This window comes from Aegilops tauschii, chromosome 6 (assembly GCF_002575655.3).
Source record: "Aegilops tauschii subsp. strangulata cultivar AL8/78 chromosome 6, Aet v6.0, whole genome shotgun sequence".
NCBI lineage: Eukaryota > Viridiplantae > Streptophyta > Magnoliopsida > Poales > Poaceae > Aegilops > Aegilops tauschii.
This window is the reverse complement of record NC_053040.3, coordinates 467,622,536-467,639,775: the sequence shown is the minus strand read 5'-3', so window position 1 is coordinate 467,639,775 and position 17,240 is coordinate 467,622,536. Positions and strand designations below refer to the sequence as shown.

The 17,240-nt window shown below is 41.0% G+C and overlaps 1 long non-coding RNA gene across 2 annotated transcripts; it reads right to left on the bottom strand.

Moving 5' to 3' along the window:
- Positions 1-9,013: 9,013 nt before the first annotated feature.
- LOC120966639 (uncharacterized) lies at positions 9,014-12,112 on the bottom strand. 2 transcript variants are annotated; one of them, XR_005760805.3, is made up of 2 exons: positions 11,540-12,112; positions 9,014-11,349 (listed from the first exon to the last, which is right to left on the bottom strand). It is a non-coding gene; the product is annotated as an uncharacterized lncRNA (long non-coding RNA). The 2 variants fall into 2 exon arrangements; XR_005760804.3 differs by having other exon boundaries at positions 9,014-10,698.
- Between the last annotated feature and the right edge of the window lie 5,128 nt (positions 12,113-17,240).

Below are 17,240 nucleotides of genomic sequence, written 5' to 3'. Positions count from 1 at the left end.
CTATTACCCGCTACCGCCCCATGAACCACTTGTCATCGTGCTCCGAAGGCACCAAGGCAACATGTAGGAGAAATTGTATATATATACATGTGTATGTGTGAATAATTAATGATGGTTGTGAGACATTCGATTATATTTATATATGATCGGTTCTACGAAAAAATCTATTTATATATATGCATAACGTGTACAATATGTAGTATCATAAAATACCAGCAAACAAAAAAGAATTAAATGGAAAACACAAAATTAATGGAAAAATAAAAATTAAAACCAAACCCCCCCCCCCCCAAACATTTAGTACCGGTTGGTGCTACCAACCGGTACTAATGGTCTACCAGCACCCGGGCCTGGCTCGTGCCACGTGGTGGCACTTTAGCGCCGGTTCGTGCCGAACCGGTAGTAAAGGGGGGGCTTTAGTCTCCACTCTTTAGTGCTGGTTGCAGAACCGGCACTAAAGGCCCTTACGAACCGGCGCTAAAGCCCGGTTCTGCACTAGTGTGTACCACTGCTGGAAGCTTATCACCTTGCAGACAATCACCTATCATTCTTCTCAATTCCCACAACCGCATGAGCATGATCCTGATTTGGTCAACCATGTCATGCACAGGCAAATCTTTTAACTCCTTCACCTTGTTGTTGAAACTCTCTGCCAAATTGTTGTTGATCTCGTCACACTTGATGGCAGTGTTGAATCCTGACCTATACCATAGCAGAGAATGGTAGGTGTTCAACCATGGACCAAACTCATCGCATGCTGCCATTATCTTATGAAGATGATATTTGTGTGTCTGTCTGGTGTAAGATCTTGCTGCTGGCCACATGCGCCCAAATTCTTCTCCTCTAAATTTTTTGATCAAACTCATCTACAAATGACTGAAGCACTCTCTCTGCTCAGCATGTGGGAAAACATTTTTCATTGAATTTTCCAGCCCTACATGCATCTGTGTGTATAGCCAAAGGTGACACTGGCCCTAGGCATCTTTTCAACTGGATCATGAACCATGTCCATGAAGCCTCTGTTTCTGACTGAAACAAGCCAACAGCAATAGGAAACATCCAGTTGTGTCCATCTAGAGCATTGCATGCTGCCAACTGACCATTCGACTTGCCTGTCAAAAATGATGAGTCTATGCTCAAATATGGACAGCACCCTGCTTCGAAGCCATCGATGCAAGGCTTCAAAGCCATAAAAACTTGGGGAACTTGACTTCACGTTCGGCTGATACCTCAGTATCTATCTCCACAACACTGCCAGGTGACCTCTTTTCCACCTCTGCTTTGAAGTTGTAAAGCATCCTAAATGTATTTGCCAAATCACCATATAAATTTTTCATTGCCCTTTGTTTTGCCTTCCACACTGTGGTATATTTCAGTTTAATGGGGTACATCTTTTCCAAGTCTACTTTGAGTTTCTTGGCAGTAGTGTTTGGTGTTTTGGCTAAAATTGGGGTGGTCTTTTCTGCAACCCAAAGTTGTGATGTCATGGTTGATACTCTGTGTGAACTTGTAATACAAGTATGTTGATTGGGGATTTGGTTAACCCTGACAGTACTTCCATCAGGTTGCAGTCTAGCAGATATGTACCACTTGCAAGGCTTGACACTACCATCAAATCCTCTGCACCTCGCATAAAACTTCTTTCTATCAATCCAAACAGTCTTGGCATCAAACTCATGTTTCACTGCATAAGTCTTCAAACACATTATAAATTCATTCATACTTGGCCGCAGCTTCCCCACTTCAATGACAGGGTTTTCTTTGTCATACACATGCACCAGCTCATCATCATGTGCATCATCTACTTCATCTGCAGCTTGTTCCATCAACTGTCCATCTACATCTTCATCAGCATTAGTAGGCAAACTAGATTCGCTCATCTCCTGCTTATCTCTGTCATCGACTGGAATGCCAAAAAGTTTGGCCATCTCAATGTCAGGCATTGGTGCAATGACCAAATCAGTAGGCTCGTCTAATTCAACTACATTACAATCAACAGTAGCTACAGTTTCAGTTCCAGTCACCTGTCCCTCTTCGGCTATTACTGTAAGTTCAGTACACATGGGAATCAATGGCCTCTGTGAAGCCCAATCATCATCTACCATCTGCGTAGCCAAGTGTGATGACACATATCCAACCTTCGAAAAAAATATTTAGATCAATGAGCTCAGCAAAAAAATTAGCCCGTTTGCTTGTCCAGCCGTTTTGCCGATCGATTCCTTCAACAATCTGTTCACCATCTTCTATTCTCACATATTCTCCTTTCCAATCATCAAACCGCAACAGTGATACTTCTTTCTCTGGACCCCAAACAATATTCTCCCCAATTTTTTCCACCCATTTCTTCACTGCCTTCTCTCCCATGTTCTGTAGAACTTGTGGATCAATCTCTGTAAACTCAACCTCCCATTTAACAATTGTGTCTCTTTCAATGTCTGTATGCTACCATCAACTAATTTTGCCTTTGATGGAAAGAAATTGACCGTCAATTCGAACGTCTGAGAGGTAGCATCCCCTCTGTCAGTGGCGGACAATGTGAGCCCGTGATAAAGAGCAGACGAAATTGGATTAGAGAGAGGCGCATTACCTATTCGAAGTTGAATCTTGCGGCTCCATCTCAGTATGCCCACGGGCTCCCCTCACAACCTATCGATTCAACAAGCAAAAATAGAGGAAACTAGTTGAGATCTCCGGGCCCGAGAGAGGAACGGGACAAGGGTTCAAATTCACTCACCATTTTCTGAGGACGAAGGGAACGGGCGCCCGATGAGAACGAGGGCTCCATTGCCGCCGCCGAGAATGCAAGATCCGCCGCCGCCGGAGAAGAAGTGGGGTGGGGGGCAGAGTGACAGTGGGGGCGGACGGGGGTGGCAGGGCACGGTCAGCTGTTTTGAGGACCAATTAAGTTGGACCCACATGTCCTAACATAAACGGGCTTGGTTGACGACCAATTTAACCCCATTTAACACCCCATGTGGCCCTGGGCTATTTACATGCTAAAATGTGTCGCACCACAGCCATTCATTCGAACTACATCGCACTCCTTCCAATTCGCATGAAAAACGTCGCACAGGAGCTATTGGCCCATACAAAAAGCCTGCGGCTGTGGCTGCCTCGCAACGCACCAATTCTTGTTTCTCCGTTTCCCTCACCCAGTCACCCGCAAGCCGCCGACGCTGCGCTGCTTCGTCCTCCTCGCGTCTGCGGCCTAGTGATTCATTTTCCCCCGAGCTGCATCTGAGACATGGAAGGTGAAAGGCTAGGGTTGCCTCCGTCGGCTGGAGTGGACAACGCCTACTCCTTCGCGCGTCCTTCCTTCCTCCCTCGGTCCCCATCTCGCATCTGTTAGATTTAAATACTGAGATTATGCAATTGCTAATGGGATCTTGTCTAATTCACATGAACACGTTTTGATCTCATGTGGAATTTAAGTGCAGCAGAATCATACCTCCGTGTGGAGATGCCATCTTGGTAGAGGAAGTATGGTGCGAAGTTAATGAAGAATTTGAGTAGTGTAGTCGATCACAACTTCGACATCTCGTCGGAGTAAGGGAAGGATCTTCACGGCAATTAGCGACACCTCCAGATTGCTTTGGAGTAATTTTCGAGAGGCAGGTAAAACTTATGGGTGGTCTCATGCGTGCCTATGTCTGCCCCTTATATATAATGTGTCGCCTTTGACCGTGGGACCTTACCATGTCAACATAATTCAGCCCCCCAATCACGGGCCTAATTTGTTAAATGTCATTTAATAGGTATTAATCCCGAAATTAATTAATGGGTCCAATTTTAACTTATGGTAATTAAAGCTTTGACCATTTGATCACCTATTAATTCTAACATTCTCCCACTTGATTGAATGGTTAACATCATTAGTCCATACCTTGACAAAGGCACCACACCAAGGTAATGTATTCACAGTAATCGAATAGTTATTACTGGAACCCCATTATCGATAGCATAATACTCCGTCGCGACATGGATAATTATTCATGGTTGGGAGTTTGTATGTGCATGCAGCCATACTCCCTACTTATGGTCCTAGTAGTTTGTTTCTTTATTAATCATCATGTGCACTTATTGAGTGAAACAAACTTTTCTATTGTCCAGATCAAAGTTTGAGATCTCATTTATATAAGTATCGCAACACTTAGAGACCTTGAGTTATAGTTATGCTAGCAAAATTAATGGTAAGCCTTTAGTTGGGGATCAGCTATCATGAACTTAGTACATGTATGCTGAATTTAATATTTGGTCTTGGACATTATCTTTCACAACATGATACTCACTTAATTGCTGTTACTCGTGAACTAATGTGCGGATTTCTTATCGCGCAAAAATATTAGTTATGTAGTATACCAATCTAAGTACGGGCAAAATTGTTAATCTACAACGCTTGCCTGGTTGTATCACAACATAGCTAAAATTAAAAAATTGCATTGTTGTCACCTTAAGCAGTAGGCTTAGTAGTGCAAAACTAATTTTATATGTATCGTACCATAAAGTACAAACATGATATACTAGCTCCCACTCATCTTAGCGTACATGCAATTTCCCTTCTTATTTCATATACGAACCCATCAATTTTTTTTGTATATAGCTCCCACTGTTGCAAACATTCTACAAAGAATTAGAGTGTTTAACACCAGTGAATATTGGGCAACAATAACACACAAAAGAAAAATTGCTCTTCTAGAAAATGGTCCAATGCGAATAATTGTGGGTGAAGGTAATGAAAGTGTAAAACACTTATAAGTGCTAGGAACTGGACCTCATTTTTCTATGTGTATTAATTCCATATCCTGAGTACTATGGAAAAATCCTTTATCAATTTTCTTTACTTATTTCCCTCAATATAACTAATAGTTTGACCCAAACAGATAAGCCAAGTAGATGAAATGAGGTGTCTCTTACTTAATGTGAGTGTTCATTTCTCCCTTTGGAAATATGTCTTAAATGGTAGTGTCATCATTTCGATGAGCACTCATAATACACATTCAAGGATTCACAAGAGACATCGCAATCAAAACCATCATGACAACTCTCAGTGATCAGACATTGCAATCAGAAACATAATGGCAACTCTTAATGATCATTTCTCCCCTTCAAAACATGGCTTAAATGATAGTGACATCATTTTTATGAGATATCAAACTCATGATAAACATTCAAGGATTCACAAGAGACATCACAACCAAAACTGGCATGACAACGCTTAATAACACAATATTTATCTTAAATCCATCATCTAATAGATAAACAAAATAAGGTCCCTCTTTATGCTAGGAAATAACACTATATTATTAAGATGGAGGATGAACAAATCTTCAACGCTTAAGGATAAATCCAATGCTTGAACATCAGCTGGAAAAATCTAAGACTTTGATCCATCCTTTTGGAGTGTCCTCACAAAATGGAATCCCAGAAATGAGTTTGAATTGTGCAAGTGGCACCTGAGTCAACTCAACATTATTTACGGGAAGATAAGTAAACTAATGATTCATAAATTTAAGAAATTATGTCATTACCCTTATTAGCAATATTCTGATGGCAACTCTTTCATACCATGCCCATGAGATGTTCTTCTTCTTGAACGCACATAGCTATGAGCTCAGTCATGGTCCACTTATCCTTTCGAGTGATATAATTGATCCTAAATGGACCATACTCCATATGAAGGGAATTCACAATGAAGTCTACCAAGATGCCCTCGGAAATCTCAATTCCTATGCCCTGTAATTTCGCGGCCATATCCTTCATAGTTATGATATGTTTCCTAATGCCGCTTACACCGTCATACTTAGTGGTGAGTATTTGCAGTATCAACGTGCTGGCATATACTTTTGAGGATTTTTTAAATTGCTCAACCACTAATGCCAAGTAAGTTTTAGCACACACAGCGTCAGGAATTGCTCCCCTGGTCCCACGAGTTATTGTGCTTTTCATGAGCTTGACAACCATGCGGTTGGAGCGCTCCCATTTCTCTTTATTAGCCTCATAAACCTTACTTTTCTCAAGAAGGTTTTCATCATCAGAAGGCAGAGGAATAGGAGTTTTTTCTCTAAGTGCACCGTCAAGGTCCATGATCACAAGGGCATTCAGAATATGCTCCTTCCAGGAAGGAAAATTAGTTTCATTGAGATGCTCAATTCCACTGATGTGCCCGGAAATAGCTAATGGGTTGAAGGCTCAATTAAAGGGAAAAATAACATGGATATTAGAATTAAAATTTCTGAAAATAACATCCATATTAAACTGTAACTTATTGCATGTTATTTTCATTAGTCTGATTAATACATGCCAAAAATAAATTAAATCCTAATTCGCTACACCGTTGGGCAGTAACGAAAAAGGAACAAATGAAATATCTTTATTCGGGATATTAATTCTAATAATCATGATCATAATCAACTTTGGTCAGAATATAATCATGCATCACAAAAATTAATTATTGCAATTATCCCAAGATATATAGTAACCTTAGATAAAAGGTACAAAAATAATCATAATGATCAAGATCACATACAACGTTGGTCAGTATGTAACCATGCAGTACTAAAAATGACATCACAATTATTGTGAGAATATATAGCAGTGTTAAACCAAAATTTCTCGTTGGTTCCATTCTAATTCAACACTTAATGCTCGTGAATAACGACTGAAATGCACGTAATAATAATAAATCAACCGTGCAATTTAATTAGCAGAATTAAATAATAATGCACATCGTGCGATTAACTTGTGCACAGGAGACGGCAGTGCAAGAATCATGCGCTGCTGCCTAACTAAAACACCAACAGCTAATTAATGACCGGCAGCAATCAGAACTAATGCACGTGTAACCTATGAAATGTACAGCAGGTGCAAAAGCTAAGGCTCTAATTTGTATGATGAACACCCGGAAGAGAAAAAAAATACTCATGAAATATACTGAACATACAAATGTTTAACCAGCCATCTAATGTTTTTTCTAAATAATAATGAACAGAATTTAAAGTCTCTGCATGTACTCATCCTGAAAGTACTGAGGTACCTGAGGAGTTAAAACAAAACTAGTAAAGTGCCCGTGCATTGCAACGGGCTGCATTGATTTTTATTTTTATTTTGCTGTTAAAGAGTTTTATTTTTCTTCCTTTCTTTCCTCTCCCAACATGTGAAAGGATAAATTTACAACCATACAAACATACCAAGATCAAAAACATATTTATTGAAGAATATTTCTACAACACATTTGACATGAAAGTTATGGTGTCTCATAGATTGGGAACAAACACAATCGTGACTTCCCACCAAATTATATTTATATTTCAAAACAAGGTTGTCCTCCCAAATGTGCACCGGCAATATATCTCTCCCCCTTCCTACCTCGGGCCCTTGATCTCTCCCTCACTCTCTTGATGTCGAGTGTGTTGCCTTCTCAAAAAGGTTCCAGCACTCTAGTAGCCATCTCATGAGCTAATCGTCATTGTTGATGTTGGCGGCAAAAATGAGGAGGAACACCACAAGAGGTTGTTGATGTTCTTTTTATATACATATAAACTTCTCCTCCTCTATTCATTCAAAAATATTGCAGCATCGTTTACAAGTAGAGGGATAACCTCATCAGGGGGCGTTATCCATCCAAACATGATTCTCAAGCTAACGGAGATGATTGTTTCTTATTTACGCGGAGTGAAATATGTGCTATCTGGTAGTGAAGTAAAAGATGATTCACATCAATTTAAAGCATTTCCAATTCTTAAATGGAGTTAATGGATTTAGTGCTGAAGATTTATCGAAGACACAAGGGAAATTCAAGTATTCGAATTAGGGATCACTAGCTTGAATGTCAAGTTAAGCAATTGGAGAAGTACCGAAAATAACCGCCCTCACGCAGGGCAGAAGTGCGGTAGCCAGACAAGTCAAATGACTCTTATGACTTGCCATCCAAGTAAAGAAGCCGTTGAAACCCCAAGTGATTACATTGGGATCCCACGAATCCAAGATCGAGAATAGACATAGTAGTTGCTGCAGTGTTGTCATGTTTCGAGTGAGCCATCACAGGACGACGATGGCAACGACTCCATCCATGCCACGACCAGCCTCGCCCTGCAGCTGGCAGGAACACTAACGTCTTCATCTCATTAGACAATAGTATTGAAGGACATATAGCTTGCTGTCGTAATTGTAGCAGGTTACACTAGTGCAAAACCGAGATGTATCACCGGTTCATAAGGGCCTTTAGTGCCGGTTCCGCAACCGGCACTAAAAAGTGGGGACTAAAGGTCCCCCCTTTAGTACCGGTTAGGCACGAACCGGCACTAAAATGCACCCACGTGGCACGAGCCAGCGCCGAGAGTGGGGAGCCCTTTAGTACCGGTTAGTAACACCAACCGGTACTAAAATATTTAAGGGGTTTTGGTTTTATTTTTTATTTTTCCTTTAATTTTGTTTTTTCCATTTAATATTTTTTGTTTGCTGGTATTTTACGATACTATTGTACACATTATATATATATATAGAATTTCTTGTAGAACCGATCATATATATATATATATATACTAGCAAAAGGGCCCGTGCATTGCAACAGAAGAAAGAAAACATTATACACCCTTGAAAATATCCAATGGGCTACATTGCAACATAAAAGATAATTAATATGTTCTTACAAAGCTATAAAACAATTTATTTACACCACTCAAATAGCATGATTCTACATTAAATGATGCTCCTATAAACAAAATAATACCCCACTTGTGACTAATCGTTACATAACATGCAAGGACATATGCCATATGATCGAAGCCAAATGAAAACTAACTATATGGGTCTAGTCCAGGAGGGATCAACAAACAACTCCACATTGCATTTCGCGGAATTATGCCCCTGCCCATGGCACCTACAGCACCAATTCTTCACGCGAATCTCCATATATATAAGAGTAAAAGAAGGGAAAGCAACACCATATACGTATTTGTAAGAAATTCCATGGTTCAAAAGCAAAATGAGGACAAATACATCTCTATCCACGATGGAAAGTAATAAAATATAATCATTACAATTTGGGTATGCAAACAAACCAACGTGATTTGGAAATTTCATCCCATGAACAACTATTACAAACAAAAACTGGAATTAAGACCAAACAGGAAATAAGCAAATAAATGACATGAAACAGCAAATCTGCACGTAGGTCTCTTGCGCGTGGCCCACCTCGTCCTTGGAGGAGGAGCTGTTGGTGGACGCTGCCTGCGTCGGATTGCCGTCGAGCTCGGGCCGCCGGCGTGGAAGTGCACCTTCAACTTGGCCGCCATGCTAATCTTCCTCTCATAAAACTGGACATTTGGAAATAACCTGAAGAAGGATTCATGTGATACTGTATGTTCAGCAAATGTATATTAAATTGGAGCATAACCAATCTCCCAAATAAACTTGTCGCAAATCCAACTTCTTTGCATACCTAGAGATAAACAATGAAAAGTAAGAATTAAGATTATCAAAAACAGATAAATAACAATGGAACATAAAGGAAAGATATGGCCATTACAATTTTTCTCAAGAAAAAAAATAGCATTTTAGTATCAGAGGTTTATCTTTTAGTAAATGCACCAATGAGTAAGTGAAATCAGACAGTATAAAGAGGGTGAGGCAATACCTTACTTTGCTCTAACCATTGCATGAGTTGACAGTCATCTCCTACCAAAACACCATGTTTTAACAAATGCAGACTTAGTGGGATCAACAATTCACACTCCCGCATTGAGGTAGTACAGAAGTGTTGCATTACGCATGCAGTAGTTCTGGACCCAATTTTTGTTTACTCCACTGGGTAAATCAAGTGTGCTTAGCATATCTTTAAGCAATTTGAGGCATGTAGACCTTGCTCCATCCAGTTCCTTCTCATAGAGGATATAGGTTGTGCACAAACAGAGTTTTCAGTTGACAGACAACCAAGGCCCCTTTTCAAGCCCTCATCAGTCAAGTCTACCTCACACAGAAGGCCGCCAAAACTATCCAACATATGAAGCAATGTACATATTTATCAATTATGACACCATCACCAGAATTGCACCTTCCAAGATGGTGAACCCACAAATCTATGAGGCATCTATTCAGAGGTATTGTGGTCGGATCAAATTGCTTCTTTATGAAGTCTAACTTTCAAAGGAGCAACATACATGATAATGATCTGAACTGCAGTCTACGATGTAATCCAACTGATAAATGTGCAATGTAGAAAAAAGATTACATGATGTTAGCATGTGAAATCAGCTCAGCTAATGAACTGACATTGAGAGAGCCCACGTTATGTGGTGCTTTGAAGGCTGCTACAGTAGGGCAAGCGTGATGGCTCTGTTTTCTTGCTTGTCTAGCAGGAAAGTCTTGCATGCCACAAAGCCATGCATGGGATTCACGTAGAAGCCCCTAAAAACAGTACTGAAAATTGGTACCTCTGCTCGAGCACGGGCGCACGGTTCTCCGGCGAAGTTGGCGAGATTGGAAGCTTCAGACGCAGTAATTTCAAGAAGGGAAACTTGCAGTTTAGTCGGGATTTCAGTCGAGGGGCTCGGGAATCTTTTATGTCAAAGGAGGGCAGTTCGGGCGTAATCAGCATCGGTCATGTCATGCCTACGTGTTCGAGCAGTTCTCCTGCACTGACACAGCAGGGATCCAATCTGAATCCTGGTAATCTCAATCCCTTTAGGAAAAAGCCTTCCGCTGCATCAAAACAACCATTTCAATATTTAAAATTTTCAAGAACATTAGGTTCCTCAACCCCTACGTCTCCAAATATACATCATTTTTGTTCCTTGAAACTCAGAATAATATGACCGCGCAGACCGAACAGTGCTGCTCTATACACCATATTTTTTACGAGTGCAAGTAAATTGAAAAAGAAATAACAGAATCCCATTGTTATTAAGGTTCAGTACGCGCTTGTACAATGATAAATTATACTCCTGAACTTATGTCCCACCAGGAAGTTTCAGAAGTTACTAAGATGGTATATGCTGAGATCTTGGAGAAGTACAATCAAATAGTATGCAGATAATCAATTTGTAGATTTCCATGCAGAAGTAGTCCCTCTGTTCCTAAATATAGGTCTTTCTAGAGATTTCAACAAGTGACTACATACGGAGCAAAATGAATGAATCTATGCTCTAAAATGTCTATATACATCCGTACATGGTAGTCCATTCGAAATCTCTAAAAAGACTTATATTTAGGAACAGAGGAAGTACAATACATCATCTACCCAGGCCTGGGAAGCAACACAAAATTATGGCATGATATTATTCACTTCTTTTTGTTGCCAATGAACACTAAATTGTTCACTTGCCAATACAAGATTGCAACCACTACGTAGCCCTGTACATCGACCAAATACATTAATTAGTTTCCCGTGGACAACATATCTTAAACAGTACTTGATGTTTCTACAAAAGGCTTGCTAGGGGTTGTCGTGTGATTGTCAAAATTGAGCAGAATTGATTATGAAGAGATGCTTGATGGTAAAGAATCAAAGTAGATTGCTGTCTAGTGAAGAAAATACTCTCACCTCGTACACGTCGCTGTTATCTGTGGCCATCAGCAGCTAGCGCCCCAGGTGAAGATGCACTTCCATACTGCAGGTGAGGAATTGCAGAATCTAGCATCCAGGGCAAGCCGCGATGAAAAAGGAGGAGGAGAGGCGGCAAGGGATCCAATGGATCTGTGGAGAACATGTGCCTCTGGATCGGTGCGCCGGGCAGGGCGGCAGGCCTTGAGATCCTTTGCGACGGATTTGCTGCGCGTCCGGGATCCCCGGCAACGGCCGAGAGCAGTTTGGACGGTGGTGGTGGCCGCGGCGGGGACGGCGGTGGTGGCGACGGCAAAGGGCGGCGGCGCGGACGGCGGTGGTGGCCGAGGCAAAGGGCGGCGGCGCGGACCCGAACTACTCCTCCCGCGCGCGTCTGCTCCCGGCCGCCGCGGCCGCTTTGGATCCCGGCGAGCGAGCGAGGGCTTGGGTGGGGTTCTGCGGGCGACGGCGAGAGCAGGGGAGGAGGCAGAGGGTTGGTTTGGTTGTTTACCTCGCCCTCGCGTACACCTGATTCGGACGAGCCAAGTCACGTAGCAACCCATATAAGAAATCTTCCAATAAAAAAGCCCACTTGCCTATCTCGTTAGACTAAGCCCAACCGAGCGTCGTACGGGCGAAACGTTTTGTAGGGACGGCGAACGAAACGGTTTTGGTACCACCTCGCTATATCTCTCCCTAATTCTTTCCTTAATATATATATATATCTCTCCCTATAATAATAATAATAATATAATATAATAATAATAATCTTTCCCTAATTTTTTTTTAATAATAATAAAGCACGGATTGACTTTGTCGGGTTCACCGTCACAATACGCTTCTTCTCGTGAATTTACGTTTTCAGTTTTTTTCCGACACGTCCATATTTTTTCCAAAATTCAAGGTGGTATTAATTAAATCTACGGTCCCTTTTTAGATGTTACTTTAAGCCGACACCTTGTCCTACATTACGTGTAGGTTTCAGACTCCAGAGATAACTCCCGTTGAAGAACGAACTGGGAAACTCCCAAACTTATAAATAACTACGTTACTAATCCCTAATACAAAGAGAACAGGCGCATAGAGAATCCCCTCGATTTCCTCCTCATATATCGCACGAACTCGACGATGCCGCCGCCAAACCACCGCAAGTCCAAGAGCTTGATTCTCTCCATCGCCCTCGCCGACAGCCGGGCCACCATCACGGCAGGAACTCGCCGATGCCATCCACATGCCTGATGCTCTCCCTCCGCCTCACCGACAGCCGAACCGTCGTTGGTCTTGCCGGCATGGACCTGGTCCATCGTGATCGCCGCCGGCCGCTGTTATGGCCGTGTTAAAAAAGGATGTTGTAGAGGCGCTGGGCGCCATGCGCAGCCACGACTGGATGGCCTGATCTTCCCAGCCAGGTGGCATCGTAGGATGGCAATGAGCTCACATGCAGGGACTACGTCCGGCACTCCGGCCGTCGCGCGTTTGGTGGCAACAGCGAAGGCAGCAAGGCAGAGGGGATCAAAAGGAGGAAGATGAGATCCTTGGTTGCAGAGACATCACAACGTCCTAGAAATTGTCCTCCCCTGACGCTACGGATTAACATGCCGAGATCTTGCACTCAGAGGTGGCGGTGTGAGGGCAGATTGAAGGTGCTTGGATGCATCCCTACTGGCCACCGCATCTGCACATCGTACTCATAATAGTTCCGAGGTGTTGGTCAACCTTTTCCCTCTCACGGTTGCACCAATCCATGGCTGCATATGGTGGCCATAGACAAAGCTTTTCAAGAAGAGATAAGAATCTGGTATATGGCTCGTGTAAAAAGTCTTCCAACTGCCTAGATCTAGGCTTGTGGATGCATGGTGTCTTCTTGCCCAAAGTCGTCGGCGTGCACACAAGACGATGAGAGCTCGTTTTTTTGCGAAAGAGAGCCCATATTTTCAACCACTCTATTTTTTCCTTCAGGTCTTGTGGCATCAAGGCGGTGTGGCACTTGATCTTTGTGCGTGTGCATGCGTGGAAATTGGATGTGCTGCTGCTTACACACTAAAATTGTAGCTATTTGTTTTTCGACAAAGGGTGAATTTTATTGGCTCAAAATAGAGCATCAAGAAGATACAAACATAATGAGCACACCCGGCCTCTGCATAGGTAGGATGCACACAGCCAACACCAACACACGCACACAAGAACATACCAACAAATAGCAAAGTCATACAAGACCAAAGCTATGCATAGGTGAGAAAAAAAACCTGAATCGATCAAATCCATAATCGGCAAACTACATCAATGACCATATCCGCACCAACCATCTTATTACACCAAATGAACGACGAGATTTTTCAACAGCAACGCCTTCAGAAAGGGAGCGACGCTCAATAGCCACCGTCACCGGATCCAACCACCTAAGGTCAGAATCTAGGTTATTTGTGGTGAGGTAATTTTTGGTTGTGTGCGCTACTGCTTCTTATAGACGTGAATTTCTACTTCTTGCAATTACTAATGCACAAATATTTCAGATTTTTTATATTCCAGACATAATATTTAGTTTAGAAAGGCGGACATGGCTGACACAATGACGCATATAATTTAAACCCCCCATTCTCTGGCTATATGATGCACAAATGGGATTAGTTTGGCAGTTCTAAACTGGTCTGCCGAAGGTAGCGCTATTGTGGCCTAGAACTCACTTCTTAACTGCAAGGTCCATGTGTTGTCTAGATGCGCAACTCTTGCTCCAAACTGTAGAGGATAATGGTGCATAGACCAGGTGTGAGGAGTAGCTCACGGAGGGTGGCCATCACGTCGAACTTGGCAACTATAGTTTTTAAACTTTAAACATTCTCTTGCGTTGGTGAGGTTTAATGACAGATGTGTCGTGCGTTGGTGAAGTTTAATGACAGGTGTGTCGTGTGTTTTATCATAGAATTGACCACTTTCGGACATGTTTGTCATCAGGTGGACACCATGGCCTCCATCGATGAGGGCAAAAAAAAATAAGCGGTGAAGATATGGAAGTCTTAAGACATGCTAATTTAGCTAGGGGCCTACCATATATATTACCCCGTTGCAACGCACGGGCATGTGTGCTATTATATATATATAATATAATATATATATATTAATATATAATATATAATAATAATAAAGCACGGATTGACTTTGTCGGATTCACCGTCACAACACGCTTTTTGCCATGATTTTACGCTTTCAGTTTGAATTTAAAACATATTCAAGGTGGTACTAATTTTTTATCCGTTCACCTTGCTCCCATAATTTTCGTCCGGTTCCGTACGTAACGATTCACGAGCACACCTGGGCCTCAACCCGCTGTTATATGGGCCGGCTGCCGTGGCAGCTCAGGAAATACATGCGACCCGAGAGACAAAAAAAATACGCTGCCATAAAGGATCGAACTCTCGACCAACATCAAATTTCAAAGCTTATGGTCAACCAAGCCACCTAATGATTGTGTGTATAAGATAGGATTCATCCATATATTAATTAGTCCCACCTCTCTTTCTTGCAACTAACCCCACCAATTTATATTCATCTATGAATTGAAATTAGTAAGCCTCCTCAAGAATCAAAGCATAGGTCCCGATTGTGCTCAAATATGAGAAGAAGGAAAAATCTGGTGGCCCGAAGGAATAAGGGAAATAAAAGTTCTCGTGTCTGCCTAAGGAAGAAAAAGATGTGCCTAGGAAAGAAATATGAGAAGAGAGAAAAATCTAGCGGCCCAAAGGAAGGAAAGGAGCAATTAAGGAAAATAAAAAATCTGAAAGGAAAGCAATTAACAGAAAAATAATCTGGCGTGTGCCTAAGAAAGGAATGAAATTAAGAGGAATAATATCAGGCCTGCCTAACTAAGGCAGGAAAGGAATTAAGAAACAGAATAAAACTCTTATGTCGGGAAGGAAAGAAATTAAGCCAAACATTCTTGCTAGGATGGAATATACGATTAGAATTAATATTTTCATACCTTTTTGTGTTATGTGTTATTTAAAATGTTTTGCCTTTTGAAAAATGATGTGTAATTTTTAGAAATCGTTCATGCATTTTAATTTATTTTGTGAAGTTTTAAAAAAAGTTTTCACGTCTTAAACTAATATTCATATAATTTGAAAATTATTCACCCTTTTCTAAAATAAAAAGTTCATGTAATTCTAAAAAGTGTTCACAGGCTTAAAAAATTCATAATTAAAAAATATCCATTCTCTTTTAAAAAGTTCATGTGATTTAAAAAGTGTTAATATATTCTAAAAAGAATATTGTTGCATTTTGAAAAACTAATATACAATTTAAAGGAATAGTGTGTGGACTAGGTGTAGGTTGTAGCGGGCGGATGTCACGTCCAACTCGCCGAGATTAGTTTTAAAACAATTAGAAATTCACTTGTGATGGTGTGGTTCAGTCGCAAGTGTAAGTGAGTTTTATTCGCAAAAAAAGGTGTGAGTGGGTTTAGGGTTTAGGCAGTGGCCGAGATCATCAGCTTGGGATTGGTCACGTTCGGACGCAATGCGATCAGATGGACACCACGATCATGGTTGATGAAGGCGTGAATGAGAATAAGCAATAACATGGATGAGGCGTTATGTTAAAATAGATAACGTGGATCTATGAAGGGGTTTTGAGTCGTGCTTATTATGTTAGAAGCAGGCGTTTTATTTTCCAGTTGCAACACATGGGCATGTTTGCTAGTAATAATAAAGCATGAATTGACTTCATGGGTTTACCGTCACAATACGCTTTCTTTCTGTGATTTTACGCTTTCAGTTTGAATTTAAAATATATACGCGGGGTGGTACTAATTGATGGTACTAATTCAGAAACCACGTCGCGCTTTTACTTGGGGCCTCGCCTTGCCTTGCGATTGTTTCATGTGGCTGATGTGTTGCCACTTGGGCCTCAGCCCGTCTACGTCAGATGTTTTAGCCAGTGTTTTTCTAAAAACAAAGGACGCCGATAACTGTTACACATGTGGGCGTTAAGAAATCTGCCCACACGTACTGTGCGGTGTCTAAGAGGACCAGCCCACACGTCTGTGTGTGAGGAATAAGGGAAATAAAAGTTCTCGTGTCTGCCTAAGGAAGAAAAAGATGTGCCTAGGAAAGAAATATGAGAAGAGAGAAAAATCTATGGCCCAAAGGAAAGAAAGGAGCAATTAAGGAAAATAAAAAATCTGAAAGGAAAGCAATTAACAGAAAAATAATCTGGCGTGTGCCTAAGAAAGGAATGAAATTAAGAGGAATAATATCAGGCCTGCCTAACTAAGGAAGGAAAGGAATTAAGAAACAGAATAAAACTCTTATGTCGGGAAGGAAAGAAATTAAGCCAAACATTCTTGCTAGGATGGAATATACGATTAGAATTAATATTTTCATACCTTTTTGTGTTATGTGTTATTTAAAATGTTTTGCCTTTTGAAAAATGATGTGTAATTTTTAGAAATCGTTCATGCATTTTAATTTATTTTGTGAAGTTTTAAAAAAAGTTTTCACGTCTTAAACTAATATTCATATAATTTGAAAATTATTCACCCTTTTCTAAAATAAAAAGTTCATGTAATTCTAAAAAGTGTTCACAGGCTTAAAAAATTCATAATTAAAAAATATCCATTCTCTTTTAAAAAGTTCATGTGCTTTAAAAAGTGTTAATATATTCTAAAAAGAATATTGTTGCATTTTGAAAAACTAATATACAATTT